Source organism: Arachis duranensis, chromosome 1, assembly GCF_000817695.3.
Source record: "Arachis duranensis cultivar V14167 chromosome 1, aradu.V14167.gnm2.J7QH, whole genome shotgun sequence".
NCBI classification, from domain to species: Eukaryota; Viridiplantae; Streptophyta; class Magnoliopsida; order Fabales; family Fabaceae; genus Arachis; species Arachis duranensis.
The window spans coordinates 26,620,510-26,646,151 of record NC_029772.3 but is presented as its reverse complement, the minus strand read 5'-3'; the positions used below and the strand labels follow the sequence as shown (position 1 = coordinate 26,646,151).

Below are 25,642 nucleotides of genomic sequence, written 5' to 3'. Positions count from 1 at the left end.
CTCTTTTAGTTCCTTTCCTTGCTGTGGATTTGGGGGTAGCTTTTTCCTTGCCTTTCCTGGTGGCCATCCTGAAAGGAAACGAGTTAAGACATGAATAATGCAAGGGTTATAGCAAAGAAAAGAATGGGAAAGGTGGTAATCAATGCACATGAATGGATAATGATGTGAACACATGGTCATGACTACATTTGACAAATCAACAATGGAAATATAGCAAGAGCATGGGATGACAATTAAATACAAGTTGTTTATTGGCATGCCAGCAGAGGGCATGAGTAGCATAGATGAAGCATTCAATGTCCAAATTAGATTACCAAGTCTTTCAAACTAATAATATGGTTGTAAAAACAATTATATTTAATTAATAAAATATAAAAGGGATTTTGTGAAAAGCAGGCATTTAGAGTAGTAGATTTAAAAGAAATCTAAAAATAGTGCAAAATGCCATATGGGCGTTTTCACAAACACATAGCATACATGTTAAATAAGGTATGAAAAATATTAATTTGAACATGCAAGTAACCCTTAGAAAATAATATATAATTATTAAACAAGTCCTAAACAATCCACAAGCAACATATAAAAATAATGACCCAAATAAAATTCCAACACCATTAGGAGGAATAGGAAAAGAAAAAGAAAACATGGATAGGGAAAGTAGAAGAGAAAGAAAAAGAAAACATGAAAATAAAAAAAAAGAATGAAAAAGTAAGGAGGGAAGAAGAGAGAAGAAAAACCTTGATAATGGTGGTGGAAGAGAGGGAGTATAAGGGAGAAAGAAGGAAAGAGGGGAAATAAAATAGGAATGGGATGAGAAAAGAAAAGATAATCTGGCAGATTTGAATGAGTTGGGCGGCGCAAGCGACGCGGACGCGTGGGGCACACGGTTGCGTGGAAAGCCCTTAAGTGAGGTGACGTGGACGCGTGACATGATTTGCACTAGTGGCGCGAGGGCAGCTTCGCGCTCGCACAACTCTCTGTTTAAATTATGCTTTGCCAAAATTTGGGGTGACGCAATCGCGCCAGATGGAAATAACAGCACGGATGTGTGGGGCACGCATTCACGTGGCAGGGCTTGTGCGACTAGCACAAATGCAGCCCAAGTCCAGCTCAACTTTCGGCCATTCACCCTTTTTACGTCGAATTGCAGAGCCACGCATTCGCATGGTCGATGCGGACGTGTGGGGAGGCCAATTTACAAATGACGCGATTGCGTCATCCATGTGGTCGCGTGGATCAAATTGTGCCAAAGGCACGCCTCCAGCCACATTCCTGCGTAACTCTCTGTCCCATTTTCTTTCTTTCCAATGCACATGCGACGCGGATGCGTCAGCGACGTTGGCGCGTCGCGTGCCATTTCTTCTTCTTTTTTTTATATGCAAATGCAGATGCAAACTAAATGTGCTAATAATGAGAAGTATTATTGAAAAAACAAAACTAAGAGTAAAGAATGGAATGATCATACCATGGTGGGTTGTCTCCCACCTAGCACTTTGCTTTAACGTCCTTAAGTTGGACGCTCCATTAGCTCAGTTTTCTGCTGTTAGTGGATCCTCCAAAAGGAAGATATCTAACTCCTTGTTTTTTGTCACCTTCTCACCATGGTAGAGCTTCAAACGATGTCTATTAACTTTGATGAGTTCAGAGCTTGAAGGGTGACTTAGGTGAAAAACTCTGTACGGCTCAGCCTTCTTGACTCTATATGGACCTTCCCACCTTGATCTCAGCTTGCCTGGCATAAGCCTCAGTCTGGAGTTGTAAAGGAGGACTAAATCCCCAGGTTGGAACTCTTTCCTCTTGATGTGCTGATCATGTACAGCCTTCATCTTTTCCTTGTATAGCCTTGAGTTCTCATAAGCTTCTAGGTGAAGGCTTTCCAATTCTTGCAGTTGCAACTTCCTTTCAGCTCCGGCTTTCTCAAATCCCATATTGCACTCCTTTACTACCCAAAAGGCTTTGTGCTCTACTTCAACTGGAAGATGACAGGCTTTTCCATAAATTAAGCGAAAAGGACTCATCCCAATGGGTGTCTTGTATGCTGTTCTGTATGCCCAGAGTGCATCTTGTAGCCTGGTGCTCCAGTCTCTTCTATGAGGTTTGACTATCTTCTGCAATATGCATTTTATCTCCCTGTTAGACACCTCGACTTGCCCATTAGTCTGAGGATGGTAGGCTGTTGCTACTTTATGAATGATCCCATGCTTCTTCAGTAATCATGTTAGTCTCCTGTTACAAAAATGGGTGCATTGGTCACTCACGATTGCTCGTGGTGATCCAAAGCGACAAATAATGTGGTTTCTAGCAAAGGAAACAATGGTGTTAGCATCATCAGTATGGGTAGGAATTGCTTCCACCCATTTAGAAACATAGTCTACAACTAACAGTATATAAAGGTGGCCATCAGAATTTGGAAATGGACCCATGAAGTTAATGCGCCAAACATCAAAAATTTCACAGAAAAACATAATTTGTTGAGGCATTTCATCCCTCTGGGATATATTACCAAACCTTTGGCATGGGGGACAAGATTTACAAAATTCAGCAGCGTCTTTAAAAAGAGTAGGCCACCAGAATCCACAGTCTAAGATTTTTCTAGCTGTTCTTTGAGGGCCAAAATGTCCTCCACTCTCAGATGAGTGACAGGCCTCTAAAATGGAGTAGAATTCTGATTGAGGTACAAACCGTCTAATTACCTGGTCAATGCTACATCTCCATAAATATGGGTCATCCCATATATAATATTTAGACTCACTTTTCAGCTTGTCTCTTTCGTGCTTAGTAAAGTTTGGAGGAAAGGTGCGGCTAACTAGATAATTAGCGACAGGTGCATACCAAGGGACTACCTCAGATACTGCTTATAGGTTATCAAATGGGAAATTATCAGCTATAAGAGTGGAGTCATCTTTAATGTGCTCAAGGTGACTCAAGTAGTCTGCCACTAGATTCTGGTTACCACTCCTATCCTTTATTTCTAAATCAAATTCTTGTAGTAGCAGTATCCAACGTATAAGCCTTGGTTTGGATTCTTTTTTAGCTAATAAATACTTTAGAGCTGCGTGGTCTGAATACACTACTACTTTAGTACCAAGTAAATAGGCTCGGAATTTATCCAGAGCAAAAACAATAGCAAGAAGCTCTTTATCAGTAGTAGTGTAGTTAGACTGAGCAGTGTCTAAAGTCTTAGACGCATAAGCAATGACAAAAGGATCCTTACCTTCACGTTGAGCCAGCGCTGCTCCTACTGCATGGTTGGAAGCATCGCACATGATTTCAAATGGCTGGCTCTAGTCAAGTCCTCTCACAATTGGAGCTTGAGTCAGGGCGGTCTTCAGCTTATCAAACACTTGTTTGCAATCCTCACGGAACTCGAACTCGATATCTTTCTGCTGTAACCTGGATAGGGGAAGTGCTACCTTACTAAAGTCCTTAATGAATCTCCGGTAAAAACCCGCATGGCCAAGGAACGAACAGACTTCCCTCACAGAGGAGGGGTAAGGCAAACTTGAAATAACATCCACCTTTGCTGGATCTACAGAAATACTAGTATTAGACACAACATGTCCTAGCACAATACCTTGTTTAACCATAAAATGACATTTTTCAAAATTTAATACAAGGTTTATACTGACATATCCAAAGGCTAAAGGAATCACCATAAACGCTAAAATCATCCATAAAAACCTCCATACAGTCCTCAAGAAGGTCAGAAAAAAGACTCATCATGAACTTTTGGAAACTAGCTGGTGCATTGCACAAGCCAAAGGGCATTCTCTTATAGGCATAAGTCCCAAAAGGACATGTAAAAGTAGTATTTTCCTGATCTTCAGGGGCTATATGAATCTGGAAATAGCCTGTGTAACCATCTAAAAAGCAATAATGTGATTTACCTGACAGGCGATCCAGCATTTGATAATTGAATGGAAGAGGGTAGTGATCTTTACAAGTGGCTTGGTTGAGACGCCTGTAATCAATGCAGACCCTCCAGGCGTTCTGTACTCTGGTTGCTATGAGTTCTCCATGCTCATTCTTCACTGTAGTGACTCCAGACTTCTTGGGCACCACTTGTACTGGACTCACCCATTCACTGTCTGAGATGGGGTAGATGATATCTGCCTCTAGTAGTCTGGTCACTTCGTTCTTGACAACCTCTAAGATAGTGGGGTTCAGTCTTCTCTGGGGTTGACGAACGGGTCTTGCTCCCTCTTCTAAAAATATTCTGTGCACACAAACTTGAGGGTTGATGCCTACTATGTCTGCCAAACTCCACCCAATTGCCTTCTTGTGCCTCCTCAGCACACTCAGTAACTGTTCTTCCTGTTGAGAAGTGAGGTCCCGTGCAATGATAACTGGAAACTTCTGCTTGTCCTCGAGGTAAGCATATTTGAGGTGTGGAGGGAGGGGTTTCAATTCTAACTTCTGCTCATGGTTAGGCTCTGGATTGTCTGGAGCTGGTGGCAGTGGTAGAGTACTTTCATTGTCCTCAGAAAGTGTCCCCACACTTGGACCTTGTCCTATGTACTTCTCTTCAAACTCCTCCTGGTGAACTTTAGCTACGGTTTCATCTATGATGTCACACTGGAGGATAGAATGATCTTTTGGAGGGTGCTTCATGACTCCATTCAGATTGAAGCTTACTACTCGGCCGTCTATTTCAAAAGAGTATGTTCCTGAAAAAGCATCTAATTTGAACTTCGAGGTCTTCAAGAAAGGTCTTCCGAGTAGGATTGATGATGGCTTCTCTGAGTCATTTTGGGGCATCTCCAGGATGTAAAAATCAATGGGGACTGTAAGCCCCTTAATACTCACTAATACATCTTCAGCAACTCCAGCCACTGTAATAATGCTTTTATCTGCTAACACAAAATGAGCTGCCAACTTTTTTAAGGGAGGGAGCCTCAAAACATAATATATAGACAAAGGCATTATACTAACACATGCTCCTAAATTACACATGCAGTCAGAAAATATCACACCTCCAATGGTACAGCTAACCATGCATGGGCCTGGGTCACTACATTTTTCAGGTATATTTCCCATTAAAGCATATATAGAACTACCTAAAGGAATAGTTTCTAATTCGTTAATTTTGTCTTTATGTATGCATAAATCCTTTAAAAACTTTGCGTATTTAGGTACCTGTTGAATAACATCAAAAAGGGGAACAGTTACCTCAACCTTTTTGAATATTTCTATCATTTTGGGATCAGGTTCCAACTGCTTCCTGGGCTTCCTTGCAAGTTGTGGAAATGGAATAGGAATGGCGTTTTCTACAGTGTCTGCGCCCTTTGGTGCTTCTTCCTATGATTGAGCTTCTTCTTCCTCAGCCATGTCCTGTATATCCTTTTCCTCCTCAACATCTTCTATTTCCACTACCTCTTCAGCTGAGGTATGTTCTGGTGGGTTTGGCTCTTCCTGATTCCTCTATTGTAATGTGGTTCTGGACCTTAGGGTGATGGCATTAATTCCACCCTTTGGATTGGGTAATGGTTGAGAGGGGAGTCCACCAGAGCTTGAAGACTGGTTGTTGGAGTTGTTCAGTGATCCAATCTGTGAGACAAGGGCTTGCAAAGTAGAGTTCAGACCATTCAGAGTAGAAGTAAGGTTGTTTTCCATGGCATGTTGTCTCCGACCAATAGATTGTAGTAACTCATCATTAGGAGATGAAGAGGGATAAGTGATCTGAGAGGTCTGCTGAGATGCTTGAGGCTGTCTGAGATGAGGTGCTCTGTAGGCCTGATTCTGATTCTGCTGCCTGAAGTTATTATTGTTATTCCACCTCTGATTTCCATTGTTATCTCTGCCTCCTCTATTATGATTGTCCCTCCAACCCTGGTTGGAATTATCTCTCAAACCTTGGTTGGGATTATCCTACCATCCATGGTTGTAACTGCCACCTTGATTGTACCCTTGATTGGGGCAGTCATAGAAGTTATGAGTGGCTGCCACAGTGTGGTCTTCTGGTTGGAGTTGCAGACACTCATCAGTATATTGACTGTAATCTGCATAAATTCTGCATACTCTTTGTGGAACCAACTGTTGGCTATGCTGTGGTGGAGAAGGCTGAACTTGCTGAGCCTGTTGCTGACTTAGTTGCATCTGCTTCAGCAAGTTAGTCATTTCACATAAGCTTTGAGTTATAGCAGCAGTCTCTTTGCTAGAGGATACTTCTGCAACAACTCTTGATCGACTTTGTTTTTGCCTGTGATTCCTAGTAGATTCAGCTAAGTCGCTAATCAATTGTCATGCCTCTTCCGTAGTCTTGTACTTTTTCATAGACCCATTGCTAGTACCTTCCAATGTGGTCTTATCTTGAGATTTCATCCCCTGTGTAAAGTAGCCGAGCAACACTATCTTGTCAATCATATGGTGGGGACATGCTTCCAAAAGATTATTGAAGCGCTTCAAATATTCATAGAGAGTCTCAGATTCGTCCTGAACGATCATGGACATGTTTTTCCTCAGTTTATCGGTAACCTCAGCTGGAAAGAATTTCTCCAAAAATTCTCTTCTAAGAGTATCCCAGTTGGAAACAGTTGTTCCGGGTTGAGTGTAGTACCACTCTCTTGCCTTCCCCTCAAGAGAGAATGGGAAAGCTTTCAACAGAATAGAAGTTTTGTCAGTACCATCACGCTTAACAGTAGAACAAGCAGTCTGAAAATCCCTAAGGTGCTTGATAGGCTCTTGAGCAGGTAGGCCATGAAACTTGGGCATCAAGTTGAGTAGTGCAGACTTTATTTCAAAATCCACAGCCACTGTTGGGTGGTGTGCTTGGAATGGTTGTAGTGTAAAATCAGGGACTCCTTCCTCCTGGATAGTGACTCTCCTAGGTGCTGCCATGTCACCTGCACGTAAATCAACTGGATCAGTAGAGAGGGAGCTTGTTTCTTCCTTAGATGACGTTTCAGGTTCATCCTCAGAGAGGACTAGCCGACGCCGAGCTTGCCTTATATGTGAAATAGTTCTTTCAATCTCAGGGTCAAATACTGGCAAGCTTAGATCAGGAAGTGAACGCTTCATTTAACAAAAGAAACGTGCAGCTCATAGTAACAAAATAAAAAGAAAAATTGCAATTAAATAAATTCCAATTAATAAATTAGCACACTATTGCAACTCCCCAGCAACGACGCCAAAAATTGACGTGGCGAAAATTGGCGAGTTAAGAAATTATTATAAGAGATACGTTGCAAGTACAGTCCTTAACCAGTCAAAAATCTGCTTATCAATTTAGAAGGGTTGTCACAATATTGAAATTAAAATACTGGGAGTATGAATCCCAGGTCGTCTCCCAACGAGTTGTAGAAAGATGTGCTATTTTATTAATCAGGTGTTTTTAAAAATGGTTGAGTTGATAAACAGGAAATTAAATCAAAGAATTTAGATAATTTAAATAAAAGCCTTGACTGGGAGTAGATTAGTTGGAAGTCCTATTCTTGTTGAAGTACTCTCAAGATTAATTGATAATTGAAGGTTGTTCTGCTTAGTTATCCATTACTAGGTAAAGGAAAGTCAAGCAAGTTGGAAAGCTATTTCTAGTCACAAGTTCTAATCCTCTCCCTTGGGAAGGACTAGTGTCAATGACTAGAGGGTGATCCAACAATAAACCCAATTACAATTTTTCTCTTGAGTAATCCAACTCAGGGTTTCCTTTCAATCATCTCCCAATCAAGTTATGGAACTACTCACTCATCATAATTATAGACTTCACAGAATCAATGGGGAAAATAAAAGAAGACATAATAAATAATAATAAAAGAGATTAATTAAAAATAAAAATAGTTCTGTATTAATAACTTTGAAAATAATCCAATGTCAACTCTAGAGGAATTAAGAATATGGAAGAATAAATGAAAAGTAAATAACAAACTATAGTGACTAGTACCGGAGGTAGACTCTTCTCAAAAGCTAAAGCCAAAATCTTCAAAATCCTAATTATGAATGTTCAAGTGAGAAACCTAGGGGAGGAGTAAATTCAGATCTCTAAACTAAAAATTATGCGGAATGAATGTTGTTCCTTTGTCTCTGCATGTTCCCTGGCTCTAATCTGTGTTTCTGAGCCGAAGACTAGGTTGAAATGCGGCCCAGAAACTCTGCCAGCGACTTCTGAAATTCTGCAGATCACGCATGTTACGCGGCCGCGTCGTCCATGTGTTCGTGTCACTCAGCATTTCTCGTACCACGTGTGCGCATCTTCCATGCATTCACGTCATTTGTGTAGCTTCCAATCCGCGCAGTTGTGTCAGGCACGCGAGCGTATCACTGTGATTTCTTCTATTTCACGCGGTCGCATCAGCCATGCGACCGCGTGACTTCTCACTGGTCATCTCCTCAATTCTTTGTGTTCCTTCCATTTTTGCATGCTTCCTCTTCATTCCTTACGTCATTCCTGCCCTATGAAGCCTGAAACACTTAACACACAGATCACGGCATCGAATGGTACAAAGGAAGATAAAAATATATAACTAAAAGATCTTAGGAAGCAAGTTTTTAATCAAAGGAAATTTTTAGGAAGGAATTGTAAATACATGCAAATCATATGAATAAGTGGGTAAAGACCTCATAAAACCACACAATTAAACACAATATGAATAATAAAATAGTGGTTTATCACCGGCACTGCTACCTGATGCGTGAGCATCTTTGTTATCTTTTCCTAGTGAATTTGCATTTAAATTATTAAGTTTAATCAAGAATTAATTGTCTTTTAGCCACTATAGATGCTACTTTGAGTCTTGTGCAATTCTGTTTATTTTAGGTAGCATTCAGCTGGATTTGATGGAGTTTCTGCAGCGCAAGAATTGAAGGAGATGAGAGTGAGGAGCAACGCGTGCGCGTACCTAACGCGTGCGAGTGATTTGGAGCTTTCCATGGCGACGCGTGCGCGTGCCTGATGCATACGCGTGAAAAGCGAAGCTGCACAGCGACGCGTGCGCGTACTTGACGCGTACGCGTGACACGCAGAATAGACCATCGATGCGTACGCGTGACTGATGCGTACGCGTGACATGTGCCACGTGCAGAAAATGCAGAAAACGCTGGGGGTGATTTCTGGGCCCCATTTTGGCACTCAAGTAAGGTGCAGCTCTCTGCCAAGTTAGGCGTGGATCCAGTGAAGCCAAGTGGTCCCCACATTACAAGGCGTGGATTATTTAATTGATTCTGATTCAAATTTGAATTTGAAAATAAGAAAAGATATTATCTTAATTTTAGATATTAGATTTTAAAATTAATTAGGATTAGTTATAAAAAGGAGAAACTTTTCTTCTTTAGGCGGATTCCGGAGGATTCCATTAGGGAATTTTATTCCAATTAATATTCCGTACTTCAGAGTTTACCTGAATCCTAGTTTTCTTCTCTGAGTCATGAGCAACTAAACCTCCATTGTTAAGGTTATGAGCTCTGTCTATTGTATGGATTGATACTATTGTTATCTATTTTAATTCATATTTTGATTTATATTTCAATAATTGTTTTCGTTCTTTATTTTATGAATTTGGGTGGAACGGAAGTATGACCCATGTTCTAATTGAGTTATTGTATAACTTGGAAAAGCTCTTTACTTGAACAACAGCTTGAAAACAATTTCTCCTAAATTTTAATTATTTGGATTTAACGGGATACGTGACATATAATCCTCTTATTTTTTGATAATTAGAATTTTTGTGGCATACAAACTGGAATTTGATCATTGATGAGCGGATAATTTATACGCTTTTTGGCATTGTTTTTAGTATATTTTTAGTATGTTTTAGTTAGTTTTTAGTATATTTCTATTAGTTTTTAGTTAAAATTCACTTTTCTGCACTTTACTATGAGTTTGTGTGTTTTTCTATGATTTCAGGTATTTTCTGGCTGAAATTGAGGGACTTGAGCAAAAATCTGATTCAGAGGCTGAAAAGGACTGCAGATGCTGTTGGATTCTGACCTCCCCACACTCGAAGTGGATTTTCTGGAGCTACAGAAGCCTAATTGGCGCGCTCTCAATGGCGTTGGAAAGTAGACATCCTGGGCTTTCCAGCAATATATATTAGTCCATACTTTGCCCGATATTTGATGGCCCAAACCGGCGTCCCAAATCAGCTCAAAACTGCCCGGTGTTAAACGCCGGAACTGGCACAAGAATGGGAGTTAAACGCCCAAACTGGCACAAAAGCTGGTGTTTAACTCCGAGAGAAGTCTCTATACGAAAATGCTTTAATTCTCAGCTCAAGCACGCATCAAGTGGGCCCGGAAGTGGATTTTTATGTCATTTACTCATCTCTGTAAACCCTAGGCTACTAGTTCTCTACAAATAGGACCTTTTGCTATTGTATTTTCATCTTTGGACATCTAGTTCTTAGATCAGATCTTGGTAGCTATCTTTAGTCTTATGCTATCTTAGATCATGTGGGCTGGCCTCTCGGCCATGCCTAGACCTTGTTCTTATGTATTTTCAACGGTGGAGTTTCTACACACCATAGATTAAGGTGTGGAGCTCTGCTGTACCTCGAGTATTAATGCAATTACTATTGTTCTTCTATTCAATTCAGCTTATTCTTGTTCTAAGATATTCATTTGCACCCAAGAACATGATGAATGTCATGATTATGTGACACTCATCATCATTCTCACTTATGAACGAGTGCCTGACAACCACTTCTGTTCTACAAGCAAACAAGGCTTGAATGTTTATCTCTTGGATCCCTTGATCGGAATCTTCGTGGTATAAGCTAGAATTGATGGCGGCATTCAAATGAATCCGGAAGGTCTAAACCTTGTCTGTGGTATTCTGAGTAGGATTCAATGATTGAATGACTGTGACGAGCTTCAAACTCCTGAAGGCTAAAAGCAGAGAGACGGAAGGGACAAAGCATCTCCATTCGTTTATCTGAAGTTCTCACCAATGAATTACATAAGTATCTCTATCTTTATTTTATGCTTTATTCGTATATCATCCATAACCATTTGAATCTGCCTGACTGAGATTTACAAGGTGACCATAGCTTGCTTCATACCAACAATCTCCGTGGGATCGACCCTTACTCGCGTAAGGTTTATTACTTGGACGACCCAGTACACTTGCTGGTTAGTTGTGCGAAGTTGTGATAAATAGTTGAGATTGCAATTGAGAGTACCATGTTGATGGCGCCATTGATGATCACAATTTCGTGCACCAATCATCACCCTCTAATTGGAATTAATTGACCAAGAAATTGGCAGTTAATGAATTTTAGAGGAGACTAGAAAAGTCTAAGGAATTAGGGTCTAGTCACATATAGTTTGTCATAAATTAAATCTTGCATGATTAAAATATAGTTAATAAGAAAAGTCAATCCAGAAAATAGACAACTCTGAAGCCTTAACTATTTTCTCCCATATTTTATTCCCAACTTATTCACCTGCTGTCTTCAAACTCTTAATTTACTGTTTAATGCTCTTTGAACATCCAACACTTTTTTCTGTTTGCCTAACTAAGTGGTTTAACCAACCATTGTTGCTTGATCCATTAATCCTCGTGGGATCGACCCTCACTCACCTGAGGTATTACTTGGTACGACCCGATACACTTGCCGGTTAGTCTGTGGGTTATAAATTACCGCATCAAGGTTTTGGCGCCGTTGCCGAGGATTGACTGTGATTAACAACTTTCAGTTGTTTGATTGCTTAGATTAGGCGTTTTAGTTTTAATTTAATTTAAATTTTATTTAAAAAATTTTTGAAAAAAAATTTCTGTTCTGTCTTCTTTGCTTTCCTGTTTACCACATGGTGCGTTTAATTCTATTTGGTGTTTTGTGCTAAGGAAAAACAATAGAGAGAGATCACATGGATTACTACTCACACCCAAGTAGTGATTCATATTGTGGTGGATGGAGGAACTATCCAAATTTTGGTTGGCAAAGTCAAAACCAAAGAAACTTCAATACTCCATGTTCCAACTATCAAGAGCCACCACCTGCATATTCATATCAAGAACCACCATCTCCATGTTCATACCAAGAACTACCACCTCTCTATCCATATCAAGAACCATCACCCTTTTACCCATATCAAGAGCCACCATCTCCCTATTCATACCAAGAACCATCCTCTTTTTACACTTATCATGAATCATCATCTCCTTCTTATGCATATCAAGAGCCACCATCTCCTTATTCATCTCAAATACCATCAGATCTTGAGCTTCTCATGAAAGAATTCATACATGATATAAAGATGAGTGTCAAAAATGTAGAGAATTATGTGCAGCTGATTACTAAGTCCCAGGAAGAAGAACAAGCAAATTCCTTCTCAAGTGATATAATAGAAGATCCTATAAAAGAAAGTGAGGAAATCAATCAAAGGAGTTCATACTCCAGTGAATTAGAGAACTTTCTACCCTCACACATGGAAGAAGAGGAAGATGCGCCAACAAAGGAGGAGGATGCAACAACAAAGAAAGAAGATGCACAAACAAGGGAGGTTGTAAAGGATGAAAGCAATTATGGGAATCTACATTCCAATGAAGCAGAGAATGGCATAGAGGGTGAGTTTACTGAACCACCAATTTGAAGAAGTTCTTGATGAAGGGTACACTCTAACCATCACACAACACCAAAATTTTGAAATCAAATAAGTGAAGGCAACCAAGAAAAGCATTGAAAAGGGGATTGTGACCAAGAAACAGAAGAAATTATCCATGAAAAAGAGAAGGTCAACAAAGAGCAATCCAACCTCTACCCCAACAAGCAAAGTGAATCAAGCTAATTACAATAAAAGAAAGCTTGTTAGGAGGACTTTATATCAGGGGGCACTAGTCTTCACCTCTTCTCCCTTGGAGTCATTTCTTTTAACCAACTGGAAGAAGAGGAAGAAAATTTAACAATCAAGTGTGAAGCTAGTGACATTAAAGAAGCGCTTGTCGGAAGGCAACCCGATAATTTTGTATCCTTAGTTATTCTCGTAGTAGTAGTTTTCTTATTTATTTGAATTTTATTAAGTTCTATCTGATCATGCAGCTATTTGAGAATATGAACTGAATATTTCAAAAAAAAAACGAGCACACGGCACGCAAGCGTCACTGACGCGTACGCGTCATATGTGTGTGCGTGAAAAATAAAAGTGAACAGAGAGTTGCGCGGGAGTGGCGAAGGAAGCGTGCCTTGCGCACAAATTGACGAGTGCGCGTCCATTGTGATTTTGGCACTCCACGCATACGCATCAAGCACGCGCACATGTGTATGAGTAAAATCAGCGTAAAAGGTGTTTAGCCAGAGAGTTATGCTGGTATGGGGCTAGAACTATGATGGGCGCACAAGCCCCACCACGCGGACGCGTCCCTGACGCGTTTGCATCATTTTCCCATCATGGCCTTCCACACGTACGCGTCCCTGACGCGTATGTGTCGTTTGAAGTTCGTACGATCCATGCATACGCGTGCCTCATGCGTACGCGTCGCATGCAATGCCCAATTGAACCACCTCAGTGCCTGATTTCAAATCATCCACCTCCCAAATCCTCTTTCTCTCTTGTTCTTTTATCTTTTTCTTCTTCGTTCATCATATTAATTGCTTTTATGCCTCTCTCTCTGTTTGTAGTTCTTCTTTGCTTGAGGACAAGCAAACCTTTAAGTTTGGTTTTGATATTTCGCTTATAGCTTTTCTGCCTAGCACCAAAGGGAGAAGAATGTTGTTCTTGAAGGAATGAGATGACCACCAGCATAACTGAGGTGGTTGAGTTCCTTTCATTCTATTTCTCTTCCGTTCTTATTGTGTTGTCTTCTATTTTCTGTTGCTTTGATTGCTTGCATGATCTTTAGTACTTTTGGTTAAAAAAATTTGTCTCATGTATTGCTCACTAAAGCTTGAATTCAAAAAAAGAAGTGATGTATTGCATAAGAAATTGAGTTATATTTAAGAGTAGTCTTATTTACTTAAATGTGGTGGTATTATTTGTGATTTTGAATGCATGACATGAACAGTGCATATTTGAATTTGAATCAAAGGATGTTGATGTATAAGGAACAGGAATTTAGAGAATTATTATGACTTCTGTGAAACAAACAAAAATTTAATCCTTGAAGCAAAAGAAACAGCAAAAGAAAAAGAAACTATAAAAGCAAGTTCCAAGGCTCTGAGTATCAATGACTAGGGAGGTCAGACATGATTAAAAGCTCAAAGAGTTGTTTCCTAGTCATATGCTTGTGGTGTGATTGTGTCAAGTAATCATTGAGACAGAATATTTAAAGTCGAGACCAAGTGCATTTAACAGAGTATGCCAAAGGCTTTGAGCACCACTGTCTGGGAGTAAATGAAAGAAAAATCAGAACTTAAAGAGAGTTCCCTAGTTAAGTGCTTGTGGTGTTTCTGTGTCAAGTAACCCTTGAGACAAAACATTTAAAGTCACAGCTAGGCTCAAAGTACAAAGCACCAAAGAAAAATAAATTAAAGAAAATCATGCTGTGTTCAAGGATTAAACTGGAGTATAAAGATCAGAGAATTCATAATATGATTTGGATTCTAATTTTGAATGACACTGACATTCCAATGATTCAAAGGAGAGTGAGATGCCAAAACTGTTCAAAATTACAATGAATAAATCCCATTTTAAAAAGAGACATGAGCTTAATCGAACTCTCATTCTCATGCAAATTCACATCCTAAGACTATGTTAGTTTTGGTTGCTTGAGGACAAGCAACAATTCAAGTTTGGTGTTGTGATGCATGAGCATCTTTGTTATCTTTTCCTAGTGAATTTACATTTAAATTGTTAAGTGTAATCAAGAATTAATTGTCTTTTAGCCACTATGGATGCTACTTTGAGTCTTGTGCAATTCTGTTTATTTTAGGAAGCATTCAGCTGGATTTGATGGAGTTTCTGAAGCATAATAATTGAAGGAGATGACAGCGAGGAGCGATGCGTGCGCGTATGATGAGAGGATAATTTATACGCTTTTTGGCATTATTTTTAGGTAGTTTTTAGTAGGATCTAGCTACTTTTTGGGATGTTTTTATTAGTTTTTATGCAAAATTGACATTTCTAGACTTTACTATGAGTTTGTGTGTTTTTCTGTGATTTCAGGTATTTTCTGGCTGAAATTGAGGGACCTGAGCAAAAATCTGATTCAGAGGCTGACAAAGGACTGCAGATGCCGTTGGAAATTAGACATCCAGAGCTTTCCAGCAATATATAATAGTCCATACTTTGCTCAAGTTTTGATGATACAAATTGGCATTCAAACGCCCTTTCTCTGCCCTATTCTGAAGTCAAAACGCCAGAACTGGCATAAAAGCTGGAGTTAAACGTCCAAACTGGCACCAAAGCTGGCGTTTAACTCCAAGAGAAGCCTCTACACGTGTGAAGCTCAATGCTTAGCACAAGCACACACCAAGTGGGCCCGGAAGTGGATTTCTGCATCATTTACCTATTTCTGTAAACCCTAGTAGCTAGTTTCATTATAAATAGGACCTCTTACTATTGTATTTTCATCTTTTGATCATCTTTTGATCTCTTGATCACATTTTGGGGGCTGGCTTCATGGCCATGCCTGGACCATTATCACTTATGTATTTTCAACGGTGGAGTTTCTACACACCACAGATTAAGGTGTGGAACTCTGCTGTTCCTCGAGTATTAATGCAAAGTACTATTGTTCTTCTATTAAATTCATGCTTATTCTTGTTCTAAGATATTCACTCATACTTCAACCTGATGAATGTGATGATCCGTGACACTCATCATCATTCTCACCTATGAACGCGTGTCTGACAACCACTTCCGTTCTACATAAGATTGAGCGTGTATCTCTTGGATTCCTGGTCCACGACGCATAGTTGCCTCGCCTGACAACTGAGCCTTCCATTCCATGAGACCAGAGTCTTTGTGGTATAAGCTAGAATTATTGGTGGCCATTCCTGAGATCTGGAAAGTCTAAACCTTGTCTATGGTATTCCGAGTAGGATCTGGGAAGGGATGACTGTGACGAGCTTCAAAATCGCAACTGTAGAGCGTAGTAACAGACGCAAAAGGATAGTAAATCCCATTCCTACACGATTGAGAACCAACAGCTGATTAGCCATGCGGGAAACCGTAGAGGACCTTTTTCACTGAGAGGATGGGAGGTAGCCATTGACGCCGGTGAAACCCAACATACAACTTGCCATGGAAAGGAGTATGAAGGATTGGATGAAGGCAGTAGAAAAGTAGAGATTCAAGAGGGACGAAGCCTCTCCATATGCTTATCTGAAATTCCCACCAATGATTTACATAAGTATTTCTATCTTTATTTTCTGTTTATTTATCTTTTAATTATTAAAACTCCATAACCATTTGATCCGCCTGACTGAGATTTACAAGGTGACCATAGCTTGCTTCAAGCCGACAATCTCCGTAGGATCGACCCTTACTCACGTAAGGTATTACTTGGACGACCCAGTGCACTTGCTGGTTAGTTGTGCGACGTTGTGAAAAAGAGTTGAGATTACAATTGTGCGTACAAGTGTTTGGCGCCATTGTGTATCACAATTTCATGCACCAAGTTTTTGGCACCGTTGCCGGGGATTGTTCGAGTTTGGACAACTGACGGTTCATCTTGTTGCTCTGATTAGGTAATTTTCCTTTATTTTGTTCTCAAAAAGTTCTTAAAAACCTTTCAAAAATTTTTTCTTTTTTTTTGTTTTTCCAAAAATGATTTTCGAAAAACCCAAAAAATTCATAAAACCATAAAAACTCAAAAATATTTCATGGTTCTTATTTGAATCTAAGGCCAAATATTAAGTTTGGTGTCAATTGCATGATTTTAATTGTCTTGCAATTTTCGAAACACATACATTGTGTTCTTGATGATCTTCAAGTCGTTCTTGATGAATCGCATTGTTTGATCTTCATGATTTATTGATTTGCACTGCCTGATGTTCTATATATGCATTCTTGCATTCATATGGCCCAAACATGAGAAAGGTCTAAGTTTGGTGTCCTCCATGTTTTCTTTCATTAAGAAAACTAAGTTCTTAATGTTCATCTTGATCTTCAAGATTGTTCTTGGTGTTCATCTTGACGTTCATAATGTTCTTGCATATATCTTTTGTTTTGATCCAAGAATTATATGTTTTGACTCATTTTGTTGTTTTTCAAAATTGAAAACATATCTTCTTGAATAAAGAATTTAGCAAAATGAAGATCCAAGAACATAAAGTAGAGGAATTACAGAGAAAAAGCTAGGCGTTCAAAACGCCCAGTAAAGAAGGAAAATTGGCGTTTAAACACCAGCCAGGATACCTGGCTGAGCGTTTAAACGCCCAAACCATGCAGCAATTGGGCGTTAAACGCCCAAAATATGCAGCTTCTAGGCGTTTAACGCTAGGATGATACAAGGAGAGGAATTTTGTTTTCAAATCAAATCTTTTTCAAATCTTCATATTTTTTTTAAAAAAAAATCAAATCTTTTTCAAATCAAATATTTTCAATCATATCTTTTTCAAAATCATATCTTTTCAATCATATCTTTTTTAAAAATCTAATCTTTTTAATTTTTATCTTTCCAATCATATCTTCAAAATCATATCTTTTTCAAATCATATCTTTTTAAAATTCTAATTTCAAAAATCTTTTTCTAACTTCTTATCTCTTTCAAATTTATTTCTTATCTTTTTCAAAAACTACCTAACTACTTTTTCACTTTTAATTTTCGAAAAACATTAACCTTTTTTCAAAATTCTTTTTTTTTAACTAATTGTTTGGAATTTTCAATTTGATTTTCAAAAATCTCCCTCCCTTTTTCTCATTTTTTTAACACTAACATTCCTCCTCCATTGTCAATTCGGACTCACTCCTTCTTTGTGTGTTCGAATTCTGCCTTACCTCATTCTTCTATTCTTATTTTCCTCTGACACCTCAAGGGATCTCTATACTGTGACATAGAGGATTCCATATTTTCTTTGTTTTCTTCTATTTCATATGAGCAGGAACAAAGATAAAGGCATACTTGTTGAAGCTGATCCTGAACCTGAAAGGACTCTAAAGAGGAAGCTAAGAGCAGCTAAAGCACAAAACTCTGAAGAGGACCTCACTGAAATTTTCGAAAAGAAAGCAGCAAAAGAAACAATTATGGCCGAACCAAACAATAATGCCAGGAAGATGCTTGGTGATTTTACTACACTAACTTCTAACTTTTATGGAAGAAGCATTTCAATCCCTGCCATAAGAGCAAACAATTTTGAGCTAAAGCCTCAATTAGTTTCTCTACTGCAACAGAACTGCAAGTTTCATGGACTTCCATCAGAAGATCCTTATCAGTTTTTAACTGAGTTCTTACAGATCTGTGATACTGTTAAGACCAATGGAGTTGATCCTGAAGTCTACAAGCTCACGCTTTTCCTTTTTGCTGTAAGAGACAGAGCTAGAACATGGTTGGACTCACAACCCAGAGATAGCCTGGACTCTTGGGATAAGCTGGTCACGGCCTTCTTGGCCAAGTTCTTTCCTCCTCAAAAGCTGAGCAAGCTTAGAATGGATGTTCAGACCTTCAGACAAAAAGATGGTGAGTCCCTTTATGAAGCTTGGGAAAGATACAAGCAGCTGACGAAAAAGTGTCCTTCTGACATGCTTTCAGAATGGACCACATTAGATATATTCTATGATGGTCTGTCTAAATTTTTCAAGATGTCACTGGACCATTCTGCAGGTGGATCCATTCACCTAAAGAAAATGCCTGCAGAAGCTCAGGAACTTATTGAAATGGTTGCAAATAACCAATTCATGTATACCTCTAAAAGGAATCCTGTGAGTAATGGGATGCCTCAAAAGAGAGGAGTTCTTGAAATTGATGCTCTGAATGCCATATTGGCTCAGAACAAAATATTGACCCAACAAGTCAATATGATCTCTCAGAGTCTGAATGGATTGCAAAATGCATCCAACAGTACTAAAGAAGCATCTTCTGAAGAAGAAGCTTATGATCCTGAGAACCCTGCAATGGCAGAGGTGAATTACATAGGTGAAGCCTTTGGCAACACCTACAATCCTTCATGGAAAAATCATCCAAATCTTTTATGGAAGGATTAACAGAAGCAAGGCTTCAATAATAACAATGGTGGAAGAAACAGGTTTAGCAATAGCAAACCTTTCCATCATCATCTCAGCAACAGACAGAGCATTCTGAGCAGAATCTTTCTAGCTTAGCAAACATAGTCTCTGATCTATCTAAGGCCACTCATAGTTTCATAACTGAAACAAGATCCTCTATTAGAAATTTGGAGGCAAAAGTGGGCCAGCTGAGTAAAAGGGTTACTGAAACTCCTCCTAGCACTCTCCCAAGCAATACAGAAGAGAATCCCAAAGGAGAGTGCAAGGCCATTGATATAATCAACATGGCCGAAACCTTAGAGGAGGAGGAGGACGTGAATCCCAATGAGGAAGACCTCAGGGGACATCCAATGGTCAGTAAGGAATACCCTAATGAGGAACCAAAAGAATCTGAGGCTCATACAGAGACCATAGAGATTCTCTTGGACCTCTTTTTACCATTCATGAGCTATGATGACTATTCATCTTCTGAAGAGGATGAAGACATTGTTGAAGGGCAAGTTGCCCAATATTTATGAGCAATCATGAAGCTGAATGCCAAGCTATTTGGTAATGAGACTTGGGAGGATGAACCTCCATTGCTCACCAATGAACTGAATACATTGGTTCAGCAAACTTTACCTCAAAAGAAACAGGATCCTGGTAAATTCTTAATACCTTGTACCATAGGCACCATGACCTTTTAAAAAGCTCTGTGTGACCTGGGGTCAGGGATAAACATGATGCCCCTCTCTGTAATGGAGAGACTGGGAATCTATGAGGTACAGGCTGCTAAATTCTCATTGAAGATGGCAGATAAATCTATGAAAAAGGCTTATAGACTAGTAGAGGACGTGCTAGTGAAGGTTGAAGGCCTTTACTTCCCTGCTGATTTCATAATTCTAGACACTAGGAGGGATGAGGATGAATCCATCATCCTTGGAAGACCCTTCCTAGCCACAGCAAGAGCTGTGATTGATGTTGACAGAGGAGCGTTAATTCTTCATGTGAATGAAGAATGCCTTGTAGTAAAGACTCAAGGTTCTCCATCTGTAACCATGAAGAGTAAGCATGAAGAGCTTCTCCCAATACAGAGTCAAACAGAGCCCCCACATTCAATCTCTAAGTTTGGTGTTGGGAAACCACAGCCAAACTCAAAGTTTAGTGTTGAGATATCTCAACCATACTCTGATCATCTGTGAGGCTCCATGAGAGCTCACTGTCAAGTTATTGACATTAAAGAAGCACTTATTGGGAGGCAACTCAATTTTATTTTAATTTTATCTATATTATTTTGTTTTCTTTTAGGTTGATGATCATGTGAAGTCACAAAGACAATTACAAAAATAAAGAAAAAATTCAAAAGCAGCATGGAAAACAGCACACCTTGGAGGAAGGACTAAACGCCAGTAAGGGCAGCAAAATGGGCATTTAAACGCCCAATCTGGCACCTTTCAAGGCGTTTAAACGCCAGAATAGGGCACCAGACTGGCGTTTAAATGCCAAAACAGGACAACAAATTGGCATTTAGACGCCAGAACAGGGAGAAAACCTGGCGTTTAAACGCCAGAACAAGGTAGCAGACTGGCGTTTAAACGCCAGAATTGCACTTAAGGTATTGTGAACGCACAATTGGAGCAGGGATGAAGAATTCCTTGGCCTTTCAGGATCTGTGGACCCCACAGGATCCCTACCAACCTCAACTCGCTCTCTCTCCTCTTCACACTTTTTTACATCACTCTTCCCCAAATACCCTTCACCAATCACCTCCATATCTCTTCCCCAAATACCCCCCTTCACTCCTTCATTTTCACACATCACAACCACCTTCTTCTACCCTTGGCCGAACCCTATACACCCTCCATCTCCTCTATTTTCTTCTTCTTCTACATCTTTCCTTCTTCTTTTGCTCGAGGACGAGCAAATGTATTAAGTTTGGTGTGGTAAAAGCATTGCTTTTTGTTTTTCCATAACCATTTATGGCACCAAAGGCCGGAGAAACCTCTAGAAAGAGGAAAGAGAAGACAAAAGCTTCCACCTCTAAGTCATGGGAGATGGAGAGATTCATCTCAATGGTCCATATCTCAGTAGTAGAGCATTTGACTGCACAACTAGAGAGCCCATTCATGGCACTCAACAAGAGCATGAGGAAGTTCCTCATCAAGAACTCACTGAGATGCCTCAAGGGATACATTTTCCTCCACACAATCGTTGGGAGCAACTAAGGATGGAGCAACAAAGACAAGGAAGAGACATTGAGGAGCTCAAGCACTCCATAGGATTTTCAAGAGGAAGATACCCTCCTCACTAAGGTGGACACATTCCTTAATCTCCTTGTCTATTTATTTTTCTGTTTTATGTTGTATGTTCTATCTATGTTTGTGTCTTTACTACATGATCATTAGTGTCTAGTGTCTATGCCTTAAAGCTATATGAATCCTTCACCTCTCTTAAATGAAAAATGTGCTTAAATATAAAAGAACAAGAAGTACTTGGATTTCAAATTTTATCTTGAAACTAGTTTAATTATTTTGATGTGGTGGCAATACTTTTTGTTCTCTGAATGAATGCTTGAACAGTGCATATTTTTTATCTTGTTGTTTATGAATGTTAAAGATGTTGGCTCTTGAAAGAATGATGAACAAAGAGAAATGTTATTGATAATCTGAAAAATCATGAAATTGGTTCTTGAAGCAAGAAAAAGCAGTGAAAAAATGGCGAAAAAAAAAGAAAGAGAAAAGAAAAAGAAAAAGCAAGCAGAAAAAGCCAATAGCCCTTAAAACCAAAAGGCAAGGGTAAAGAGGATCCAAGGCTTTGAGCATTAATGGATAGGAGGGCCTAAGGAAATAAAATCCAAGCCTAAGCGGCTAAATCAAGCTGTCCCTAACCATATGCTTGTGGCATGCAGGTCCAAGTGAAAAACTTGAGACTGAGTGGTTAAAGTCGTGATCCAAAGCAAAAAGAGTGTGCTTAAGAACTTTGGACACCTCTAACTGGGGACTTTAGCAAAGCTGAGTCACAATCTGAAAAGGTTCATCCAACTACGTGTCTGTGGCATTTATGTATCCGGTGGTAATATTGGAAAATAAAGTGCTTAGGGTCACGGCCAAGACTCATAAAATAGCTGTGTTCAAGAATCAACATACTTAACTAGGAGAATCAATAACACTATCTAAAATTCTGAGTTCATATGGATGCCAATCATTCTGAACTTCAAAGGAAAAAGTGAGATGCCAAAACTGTTCAGAAGCAAAAAGCTACAAGTCCCGCTCATCTAACTAGGACTAAGTTTCATTGATACTGTGGGATTCATTGTATATTCTCTTCTTTTTATCCTATTTTGTTTTCAGTTGCTTGGGGACAAGCAACAATTTAAGTTTGGTGTTGTGATGAGCGGATAATTTATACGCTTTTGGCATTATTTTTAGGTAGTTTTTAGTAGGATCTAGCTACTTTTTGGGATGTTTTTATTAGTTTTTATGCAAATTTCACATTTCTGGACTTTACTATGAGTTTGTGTGTTTTTTTGTGATTTCAGGTATTTTTTCTGGCTGAAATTGAGGGACCTGAGCAAAAATCTGATTCAGAGGCTGACAATGGACTGCAGATGCTGTTGGATTCTGACCTTCCTGCACTCGAAGTGAATTTTCTGGAGCTACAGAACTCCAAATAGCACGCTCTCAATTCCGTTGGAAAGTAGACATCCAGAGCTTTTCAGAAATATATAATAGTCTATACTTTGCTCGAGTTTTGATGACGAAACCTGGCGTTCAAACGCCACTTCTCTGCCCTATTCTGAAGTCAAAACGCCAAAACTAGCATAAAAGCTGGAATTAAACGCCCAAACTGGCACCAAAACTGGCGTTTAACTCCAAGAGAAGCCTCTACACGTGTGAAGCTCAATGCTCAGCCCAAGCACACACCAAGTGAGCCCGGAAGTGGATTTCTGCATCATTTACCTATTTCTGTAAACCCTAATAGCTAGTTTCATTATAAATAGGACCTCTTACTATTGTATTTTCATCTTTTGATCATCTTTTGATCTCTTGATCACATTTTGGGGGCTGGCCTCACGGCCATGCCTGGACCATTATCACTTATGTATTTTCAACGGTGGAGTTTCTACACACCACAGATTAAGGTGTGGAGCTCTGCTGTTCCTCGAGTATTAATGCAAAGTACTATTGTTCTTCTATTCAATTCATGCTTATTCTTGTTCTAAGATATTCACTCGCACTTCAACCTGATGAATTTGATGATCCGTGACACTCATCATCATTTTCACCTATGAACGCGTGCCTGACAACCACTTCTGTTCTACATAAGATTGAGCGTGTATCTCTTAGATTCCTGGTCCACGACGCATGGTTGCCTCGCCTGACAACCGAGCCTTCCATTCTGTGAGATCAGAGTCTTCGTGGTATAAGCTAGAATTATTGGCAGCCATTCCTGAGATCCGGAAAGTCTAAACCTTGTCTGTGGTATTCTTAGTAGGATCTGGGAAGGGATGACTGTAACGAGCTTCAAACTGGTGACTGTAGAGCGTAGTGACAGACGCAAAAGGATAGTAAATCCTATTCCTACACGATGGAGAACCAACAGCTGATTAGCCATGCGGGAAACCGTAGAATACCTTTTTCACTGAGAGGATGGGAGGTAGCCATTGACGCCGGTGACCATACAATGATTTACATAAGTATTTCTATCTTTATTTTCTGTTTATTTATCTTTTAATTATTAAAACTCCATAACCATTTGAATCTGCCTGACTGAGATTTACAAGGTGACCATAGCTTGCTTCAAGCCGACAATCTCCATGGGATCAACTCTTACTCATGTAAGGTATTACTTGGACGACCCAGTGCACTTGCTGGTTAGTTGTGCAAAGTTGTGAAAAAGAGTTGAGATTACAATTGTGCGTACAAGTTGTTGGTGCCATTGTGTATCACAATTTTGTGCACATGCGTACCTGATGCGTGCGCGTGATTTGGAGCTTTTCATGGCGACCCGTGTGTGTGCCTGACGCGTATGCATGAAAAGTGAAACTGCACAGTGACGCGTGCACGTACTTGACACGTACGCGTGACACGCAGAATAGACCATCGACGCGTACACGTTAGTCACGCGTATGCGTGACATGCTCCACGTGTAGAAAATGCAGAAAACACTGGGGGCAATTTCTGGGCCCCATTTTGGCACTCAAGTAAGGCGCAATCCTCTGCCAATTTAGGCGCAGATCCAGTGAAGCCAAATGGTCCCCACGTTACAAGGCGTGAATTATTTAATTGATTCTGATTCAAATTTGAATTTGAAAATAGGAAAAGATATTATTTTATTTTTAGATATTAGATTTTAAAATTAATTAGGATTAGTTATAAAAAGGAGAAACTTTTCTTCTTTAGGGGGATTCCAGGGGATTCCATTAGGGAATTCTATTCCAATTAACATTCCGTACTTCAGAGTTTACCTGAATCCTAGTTTTCTTCTCTGAGTCATGAGCAACTAAACCTCCATTGTTAAGGTTAGGAGCTCTGTCTATTGTATTGATTGATACTATTATTTTCTATTTTAATTCATGTTTTGATTTATATTTCAATAATTATTTTCGTTCTTTATTTTATGAATTTGGGTGGAACGGAAGTATGACCCATGTTCTAATTGAGTTCTTGTATAACTTGGAAAAGCTTTTTACTTGAACACCAGCTTGAAAACAATTTCTCCTAAATTTTAATTATTTGGATTTAACGGGATTCGTGACATATAATCCTCTTATATTTGGATAATTAGAATTTTTGTGGCATACAAACTGGAATTTGATCATCACCCTCTAATTGGATTTAATTGACCAAGGAATTGGTAGTTAATGAATTTTAGAGGAGACTAGAAAGGTCTAAGGAATTAGGGTCTAGTCACATATAGTTTGCCATGAATTAAATCTTGCATGATTAAAATATAGTTAATAAGAAAACTCAATCCGGAAAATAGACAACTCTGAAGCCTTAACTATTTTCTCCCATATTTTATTCCCAACTTATTCACCTGCTACCTTCAAACTCTTAATTTACTGTTTAATGCTCTTTGAACATCCAACACTCTTTTCTGTTTGCCTAACTAAGTGGTTTAACCAACCATTGTTGCTTGATCCATCAATCCTCGTGGGATCGATCCTCACTCACCTGAGGTATTACTTGGTACGACCCGGTACACTTGCCGGTTAGTCTGTGGGTTATAAATTACCACATCAAGTTTTTGATACCTCAGACAATCGAGAGACTGCCACATTCCTTGCCAAAGGTGCATAGCGACTTTCTAAATTAATGCATGTTACGTGAGTGGGAGACTGCCACAGCCCTCACATCTGAACATAGGCAGGAAACTGCCACAGCCTATACGACGGTGAACTGTGCATTTCACAACCACATACTCAAATCAATTTCTCAAATCAATTTCCTTTAAAACCAAAAACCCATTTCCTTGGTAACATTTTTTGAAACTCCAAACAACTTCAAAATTATATCAATTGTAAATCTCTTCCAAAATTCATGAAAATCATTCATTTTAAATCAGAATTTGGTAATGAAATTTCACAGCAGAGTCTCAAGACTTTAAGGGAGAACAACCTATCTCA

At 39.3% G+C, this 25,642-nt stretch overlaps 1 non-coding gene across 1 annotated transcript; it reads right to left on the bottom strand.

The window, feature by feature from the left end:
• Positions 1-18,450: 18,450 nt before the first annotated feature.
• Positions 18,451-18,558, bottom strand: LOC127742535 (small nucleolar RNA R71). Its single transcript, XR_008003876.1, has one exon. It is a non-coding gene; the product is annotated as a small nucleolar RNA R71 (small nucleolar RNA).
• Positions 18,559-25,642: the final 7,084 nt, after the last annotated feature.